The following is a 9227-nucleotide window of genomic DNA, read 5'->3' as shown; positions in this document are numbered from 1 at the left end:
TCCATCATATGTCCTGGCTTGACAGGAAACAGTTTGATGCTTTAATCTGCCTCTTCATTCAGTCTGCGTCAATATGTGGAGGCATATTATGAAAATATATTCTCACATGTAAATTTGAAAAATAAGGACTTCAGGGACCACCCTGCAGAGGTCCTCTTATCACACTTCGAAAAAAATCTGCTATAAAATATCTAGGTATTAACCAAAAACATGCCATAACTCCAAAGAAAAAATTTTAAATACCTACTAATAAAAATGTAGAAGATGATCTGAACACATGGGGAGCAGTGTACAGTCTTGGCTGGGATGGCCTGACATGCTAATGATGTCCATTCAACCTCCAATTATAACCTCAATACTTAATCATACTCAGTAATGTAATATTGTATTATATTTACAATTCCAGTGAATCAACTCTAAATTTGATAAAACTATTTGAAAATTCCTTCAGAAAAATAAATGTCAAGCCAGGCACGGTGGCTCAAGCCTATAATCCCAGCACTTTGGGAGGCTAAGTTGGGCAGAACACTTGAGGTCAGGAATTCAAGACCAGCCTGAGCAACATGGCGAAACCCCATCTCTACTAAATATAGGAAAATTAGCCAGGAGTGATGGCCCACTTGTAATCCCAGCCACTTGGGAGGCTGAGACACGAGAATTGCTTGAACCCGGGAGGCGGAGGTTGCAATGGCGACAGAGTGAGACTCTGTCTTAAATAAATAAATAAATAAATAAATGTTAGTGCAAAGCCACACTAATATTATAAAAATGGAATCAAGAGAAGAGCTGTTTCCTCCCACATGCTAAGACACACAATAGGGTCATAGTCATTTTTAAAATTATGAAATGTGGAACAGACATAGATCTGAATAAGTTGACTGGAAATCTAAGAAAATAACCCTGCATTGTTCAAAACCTAATACAGTACATGATAAACGTACTGGCACAAATCAAGAGGAAAAGGTAGATTGTTCACTCGTTGTGGTGAGAAAACTGATCATTTTATGAAGCAAAGTAAATATGAATTTCTGCCTAACAGCACATACAAAGGAGGATCCAGATGCATTCAAGAAATAAATACCAAATATCAAACTATCAGTTTAACAGAAGAAAGTATAGGAGAATAACTTTGTGATCTAGGCTTGAGGGAAGACTTCCTAAGCAATATTTCCAAAGCACAATCATTAAGATGATTTTTAAAACATGAAAAAAAACCAACATTGAGGATTTCCACTTAACAAAGGATTTCTGGGATGAAGTTAACAGGTAGATGGGAAATGGGGAAAAGATATTTGCATTGTCTAAAACCGACAGGAGCACATCCAAGTAGTGTGGGGAGTTTCTTAAAAACTGACAAGGGAATAATATCTAGAACAAACAAGAAACCAGTTATATCAAGAAGAAGTCAGTACCTTAATGCAAAAAGCAAAAGATGTGAGAAGATGATGCACAGGAGTTACTCAGGCAAATGAAAGGATGCTCACACACAGAAAAAAGAAAACAAAAAGGAAGGAAAGAATGGAGGGAAGGGGAAAATGAAAGACAGCAGTGGAATTTCACTGTATGCCTATGCAATTCTCCAAATTATAAAATGTCCAGTATTGGCTGGGCTATGAGGAGAAAGAAATATTTACACACTATAGGCAGGGAATGGTGGCTCACGCCTGTAATCCCAGCACTTTGGGGGGCCGAAGCAGGAGGATTACATGAGGCCAGGAGTTTACGATCAGCTACACCAACATGGCAAAACCCCATCTCTACCAAGAATACAGAAATCAGCCAGGCTGGGAGTACATATTTGTAATCCCAGCTACTTGGGAAGCTGAGGCATGACAATCGATTGAGCCACAGAAGGTGGAAGTTTCAGTGAGCTGAGATCCCACCCCTGTACTCCAGCCTTGGCCACAGAGTGAGACTCCATCTCAGTAATAATAATGATGATAATAATAATAATAATGATAATAATAATAATAGTAATAATAATAATAATAAAGAAGAGAAGAAGAAGAGGAGGAGGAGGAAGAGGAAGGGGAAGAGGAAGAGGAGGAAGAAGAAGGGGAAGGGGAGGGGGAGGTGAAGAAGAAATACTTATGCACTATTAGTGGGCATGTAGAATGGTGGAAATTAAAATTTTTAATGGGATTCATGCTCTCTGTACCAGCAAACTTGCTCCTGTGTGTCTATCTTGACTTCTGAAACCTGTTTACAGTGGGACATGTAAGAGAATGGTCCCTGCAGCGGTTATTTCAGTGGGGGTGTTGGATAACCCTGCTTGTTCCTAATTGGAGAGAAGGCAGGTAAAAGATATAGAGGCAAACAAGGGATATGAAGGCAAAAGAATATAGAGCTTTTAGCAGGAGTTTGATGTACACATAGTAATGTAAGTGAATCATTAAAATAATATTAAGTGAAAAAAAACAAAAAACAGAATGAACTCTTTAGCATAATTGCATGTGGACACATTAAGAATATATGTACATGAAATGATTCTGAATGATATAGTGATAATGAACCCAGGTCATTTGTCAAAATCCATGTACACAATGCAAAGAGTATAACCTAATATAAACTATGGAATTTAGTTAATAATAATGCATCAATATTGGTTCATTGATTATAACACAGGTGCTACAGAAATGCAAGATATCAATAATAGGAGAGATGACCACACATGCAGGGATGAGACGTATGTGAGAGCTCTCTATACTTTCTGACCAATATTTCTATAAAGTTAAAACTTCTCCAATAAAATTAAGTCCATTAATTTACCATTTAAAAGCAGTCACATTAAATTTTGTGCAGACAGAAAGCAATGTGTATCTTATAAGAACATATACAAATCAAAAAATGCATATTAAGTATATGAAAATGCCTGTCACACAAAGAATGGAAACAAAGTGAACCAAAGGGGATAAACAAATGAAATAAGAGAAGGATCTTGCATAAACCAGTGTCAATCAAAAACCACAAACTGGAAATATCACGGCCTCAAACTTCTGCACCTGAATTCTACCGTAAAAGAAAACAGAAATATTTTTATGAATAATGTGAGCCACATTGCTACAAGAGTTTCTGAAATCCTTGGTTCTGGATGGGCCCATCCATCATTATACCCCCTACTAGTCTCACTAGGACATTGTCCCCAAGTATCCCCCCCACCAAAACAGGAGTCAGCCCAGTGTTTGGAAAACACAGAATCACCCGGACAGTGAGGAACTTGACTGGAGTGAGGATGACATATCCCACATGAAAAGACCACCCTATGACATGGAAGGAAAGTCTTCTGACCACACAGCAGCCCTACCCAGAAACCATCCCCCAGCATCAGCCACCTTCCTTCCCCATCCCTCCCATTGCTGGGCATCCTTTCTCCTACTAAGCACTTCTCCATCTGCTCTGCTCCTCTCCATCCCCTCTCCTGGGCCGCCGCCCCATCCTCCTCCTCATCTCCTCTCCTCTGCACACACTCCACTCTGGCTTCCAGAGAGAAATTTCTGAAATGCTTACAAGTTGTGGAGGCATCAGACCCAGGGTGGAAACCCCAGCTCTCACTGTGTGTCTTTGGAGAAAGGACTTTGCAGCTTTGAGGCTCCTCTCCCCAAGTGAAAAACAGGAGTAAGCAGAGAACCGTGAGAGTCCACCTTGTAAGTCATTGTCATTGACTGATAATGATTTTGGTCTTCTGAGCTGGTTTGTTTGTGTCATTCTGTACCAGATGTCACTCATTGACCCCATTCTAGGCTAATTCTCTGACCCCAGCAGGGTCCTCAGTATTTCTGGCAATGACATGTAACAGTGTCTGATCCAACCAAGAGTCTGATCCAACCTTCTTCCTCTCTCAAGCCCCTATCTCACCCCTGCAGTCCAACATCCCGACTACTGCTTACTGGAGCAGTCACAGCTCTCAAGGCCGGGCCTCCCCATCTCCTCTGACAGGTGGCCAGAATTCTGCCTACTCTGGTATCATTGCAAATGGCTCACACATAGGCACTGAGCAAACATCTCACAGCACTAGAGTATATCCTGACCTCCCACAGAGCCTTGCCCCCAGGTTAGCAGGGGCACAACAGTGAAGACAAAATATACCTAGAATAGGGTTTCTCAATCTCAGCACTAGTGACATTTGGGGACCAGGTCATTCTTTGTGGTGGGAGCTGTCCTATGCATTGTCTGACATTTAGCGGCATGCTTGGCCTCAATCCCTTAGATGCTAGTAGGAAAATCCCCCCAAGCCCCATACACAAGTCCTGACAACCAAACTGTCTCCAGGCATGACCAACTGTCCCCTGGGGACCAGAATCATGTCCAGTTGAGAAGTGATATGGGTACCTGGGCTCACTAAACAACCAGACATCTTGAGTGGGCAAACAAAGAAGGCCCTATGCAGTCACCTAAGGCTGAGATGTCTCTCTTTTCTCCATCTCCCCAGTTCTGCACCCCAACTCTAGGCTGGGCAGCTCCATCCACAACTCTCTGACTCTGCCCTTGTACCCTCCTCTTCTTGGTCTCCCTCCACCTGGGGCTGCCTTCAGTGAAGTGGCTATAAGAAAAAGGCACAAAAAACACCCTTTTAAGTGTTTACACAGGTCACCTGTAGGCAAGTGTAGGAGCCAGACCCAGGGCCTCCTTGAACTGGTGCTGTGAGCTTTATTCCTGCAGTGGCCTTCCCAGCAGGTCATTCCCATGGGCCTCTCCAGGAAATCGCCCTGGAAGGGCTGTCCTCTGGGTCTGGAGAGGCCAGGAGGAGCCTCAGGGGGCGTTCAGGAACCTGCAACCTCCACCTCTTCCTCTAGCACACAGGACTCACTGCTACCTCTCTGCCCAGAGAGACTGTAGCTCGTGCAAAGGATGGGAAGATTCCAGTCTCAAAGGAGATAAGGATGGAGAGAATTCCGGTTAGAGATTAATATGGAAGGGACATACTGAGGGATAGCCAACCTCTCCTTCCATCATAGCTGGGAACTCAGTTTTTAAGATTTCTCTGGGGTTCCTATATTCAAGAGGGTGTCTGTTCACTTGGTTGGAGGACTTAGGGTTTTTTTTTTATTTCTCAAAATCCAACAGACCCAATGGCGCTCTGAGCAACTGGAAGATGAAGATGTTGTGTAAAACCTTGCAGGGCTCAATGGGAGATCCACAGTGGAAACGTTTAATATATTAGAGCGAGAAATCACTATTCTTTCCTGGGACTATAAGTCTTCACTCACTACTGAGCCCCAATAAGGACACAACCCAATATGCTTATCCTGGAGTAGGCATGTTCTGTTCATAAAGTCATAAAATTAGGTGCACAATCCAACTTGTCACCAAGTACAAGTAGTATACAGCAAACTAGGCTTGAGGCAGTCTTTTTTTTTTTTTTTTTTTTTTCCTGAGACAGGATCTCACTCTGTCACCGAGGCTGGATTGCAGTGATGTTATCACAGCTCACTGCAGCCTCAATCTCTTGGGCTCAAGTAATCCTCCCACCTCAGCCTCCTGAGTAAGTGGGACTAGAGGCTAGTGCAAGCATGCCCAGCTAATTTTTTTTTGTAGAATTGGTGTTTCCCTGTGTTGCCAAGGCTGGTCTCAAACTCCTGAACTCAAGGTATCCTTCCACCTAAGCCTCCCAAATAGCTAAGATTGCAGGCATGAGCCACCATGCCCACTTTCCACAGCTTGCATAGAGAAATCTTTTTCTAGAGCTCAATCTCCCTCAAAGCCATTGAGAAATTATAAATAATAAGCAATTTTTGCTGGCACACTTGTCTTTTTACCTGTTACACAGTTTTAGAAGTGAAGAGATGATCTATGAAGGGTACTGAACATAGTATACAGCTCAACATGTAGTAGACACTCATACAGTGGCTACTATTATTATTTTACTATTGCTGTGCAGCAGCATGGGAAGCAACCTAATAGCTGGGAATGAAGCATCTGTTTACTAATAATTCAGTCTGAATGATGTATCTGCCTAGGGCTGTGTGTGTGTGTGTGTGTGTGTGTGTGTGTGTGTGATGATTTCCTCTTCCTTACAAACTTATATAATCACAGACATAGGTCACTGATGGAAGTTCACAGACAGGATTCGTTCAACCACACTGAACCCAGCCAAAACTAAGATTAGGCCCCTACCTCACACCATACACAAAGTTTGACACTCAAAATATATCAAAAACCAAAATGTAAGAGCTAAAACTACAAAACTCTTATGAGGTAACGTAGATGTTCATGACCTTAGATAAAGCAATACAATGCTTTTTAAGATGTGACACCAAAAGCACAAGCAACAAAAGAAAACAATATGTACATTGATGTTATCAAAATGTAAATCTATTGTGCTATAGAAGGACACCGAAAAGACCATGAAAACACAACCCACAAACTGTGAGGAAATAACTGAAAATCACAAATCAGATAAAAGAGTCTTAACTAAAAATGTAAAGTTTTCTTAAAACTTAACAACAAAAATACAAACAACCCAATTGGAAAATGGGTGGAGTATCTCAAGAGCTATTTCTCCAAGATCTCGAAATGGCCAACAAGCACACGATGAGATGGTCAACATCCTTACTCACTAAGGAAATACAAATCAAAATCACAGTGAGATACCACTTCACAACCACGAAGATGGCTATAATAAAAAAGACAGTAACAAGTATTGGTGAGGTTGCGGGGATCTAGACCCCTGCAGCATTGCTAGTGGGAATGTAAAATGATACACAGACTTTAGGAAACAGCTTGGACGTTCCTAAAAAAATAAACATAGAAATACCATTTGACCCAGCAATTTCACTCTAGATCCTTGAGGAATCGCCACACTGTCTTCCACAATGGTTGAACTAGTTTACAGTCCCACCAACAGTGTAAAAGTGTTCCTATTTCTCCACATCCTCTCCAGCACCTATTGTTTCCTGACTTTTTAATGATTGCCATTCTAACTGGTGTGTGTGAGATGGTATCTCATTGTGGTTTTGATTTGCATTTCTCTGATGGTGAGTGATGATGAGCATTTTTTCATGTGTCTTTTGGCTGCATAAATGTCTTCTTTTGAGAAGTGTCTGTTCATATCCTTTGCCCACTTTTTGATGGGGTTGTTTTTTCTTGTAAATTTGTTTGAGTTCTTTGTAGGTTCTGGATATTAGCCCTTTGTCAGATGAGTAGATTGCAAAAATTTTCTCCCATTCTGTAGGTTGCCTGTTCACTCTGAGGGTAGTTTCTTTTGCTGTGCAGAAGCTCTTTAGTTTAATTAGATCCCATTTGTCAATTTTGGCTTTTGTTGCCATTGCTTTTGGTGTTTTAGACATGAAGTCCTTGTCCATGCCTATGTCCTTAATGGTATTGCCTAGGTTTTCTTTCAGGGTTTTTATGGTTTTAGGTCTAACATTTAAATCTCTGGGCCAAAATGAGATGGGAGCATTTTCAGTATGTGGGGCTCTAGCTCACCCCATTTTCTCTTTTTAAAATTTTTAATTTTTAATTTTTTTTTGAGACTGAGTCTCTCTCTATTGCCCAGGCTGGAGTGCAGTGGCATGATCTCAGCTCACTGCAACCTCCACCTCCTAGGTTCAAGCAATTCTCTTACCTCAACCTCCCGAGTAGCTGCGACTACAGGCATGCGCCACCACACTGGCGTAATTTTTGTATTTTCAGTAAGGACGGGGTTCCACCATGTTGGCCAGGCTGGTCTCGAACTCCTGACCTCAGGTGATCCGCCCACCTCAACCTCCCAAAGTGCTGGGATTACAAGCGTGAGCCACTGTACCGGCCTGTAACTTTTGTTTTGTTTTGTTTTTTGAGATGGAGTCTCTCTCTGTCACCCAGGCTGGAGTGTGGTGGCGTGATCACATCTGGCTGCAACCTCTGCCTCCTGGGTTCAAATGATTCTCCTGCCTCAGCCTCCCAACTAGCTGGGACTACAGGCACATGCCACCATCCCAGGCCAAGTTTTGATTGTTGTTGTATTTTTTAGTAGAGATGGGATTTTCGCCATGTTGCCCAGGCTGGTCTTGAACTCCTGACCTCAGGTGATCCACCCGCCTTAGCCTCCCAACGTGCTGGGATTACAGGCATGAGCCACTACACTCGGCCTGTCACCACATTTTCCTGTGCCTCCCTCACTTCTCACTCCCATCTGCCTCAATCGAGTGATCTCAAGCCTCACATCGTCTCTCCCAGGAAGCCTCCCATGGCTCCACCACCCTGGGCTGAGTCACGTGCCTCTCTGGATCTGAGCTTCCCCCACCACACAGTGTGGTCACTGCCTGGTTACCACTCTGTGTCTCTTGCTAAACTGTAACATCCTGAGGGCAAGGACAGCATCTTATTGGGTCTGTGCTGTGTTTCCAACACCTAGAAAAGTCCTGGCATCTAGTAAATATTCAAGAAATGTACATTGAAGAAAATAATGAATGAAGGGCGTGTATGATGCCATGATACTCCATAAGGCAGGTGAGAAAATGGGAAAGGTGACATTTGCACTGAGCTTGAAGGGTGAGGAGGGGTCCCCAGACACAGTGGCAAGCAGGGCATCCCAGCCCGAGGAATCAGTTTGAGTGCCCACAACAGGGTAGGGGAGCTGGAGAAGTCATATTGGGGCCAGACTGTGAAGGGAGTTGGAGGCATCTTAGAATCATTACTCTGGGCCCAAGGGGAGGGTAGGCTGGAAGGAGAGGCCAGGAAGGGGCTGGGGCCTCGAGCTTGGCAGGGACAGATGCCAGCCTGGACTGAGGGTCCGGCCAACACTTTCCTCCAAGCCCAGCCTCCCAGGACAGCAGAAGACCCAGAATTTGGAGAAATTGGGCTGGACCTGCAGATATTTTCCCCTGAGACATTTCTTTGGCACAGCTCGAACCGGGAAGGGACATCAGAGGGACAGATGTTAAGCCGAGAGATGGAGCCAGGACTAGGAGAGAAGTGTTTTGTTGCTGCTTCTGGATGCCCAGAGAAATGAGGACGGGAGGCTGGGGTTAACAGGAAACAAGGTGAGTTGTGAGCCGAGGGATGAGGTAGGAGGACCAAGGTCGCAGTTCAGCTGCATCTTGCGGCCCTGCCTGGTGGGGGCGCCGTGACTCTGGACCAGCGGCTTGGTCTCTCTGGACCTCATTTCCGTTTTGTAAAATGGGGCTGGATTATTTCAGGAAGAGACACATGTGTAAGGATCTTGGCCCAGAGTAGGTGTTTGGTCGGGGTGAATGCCCCTTCCTCTTCCCCCATTTCATTTTTTTTTTTTTTTTTTTTTTTTTTTT

The sequence above is a fragment of the Mandrillus leucophaeus genome, unplaced genomic scaffold, assembly GCF_000951045.1.
Source record: "Mandrillus leucophaeus isolate KB7577 unplaced genomic scaffold, Mleu.le_1.0 Scaffold215, whole genome shotgun sequence".
NCBI lineage: Eukaryota > Metazoa > Chordata > Mammalia > Primates > Cercopithecidae > Mandrillus > Mandrillus leucophaeus.
This window is presented reverse-complemented; position numbering follows the sequence as displayed.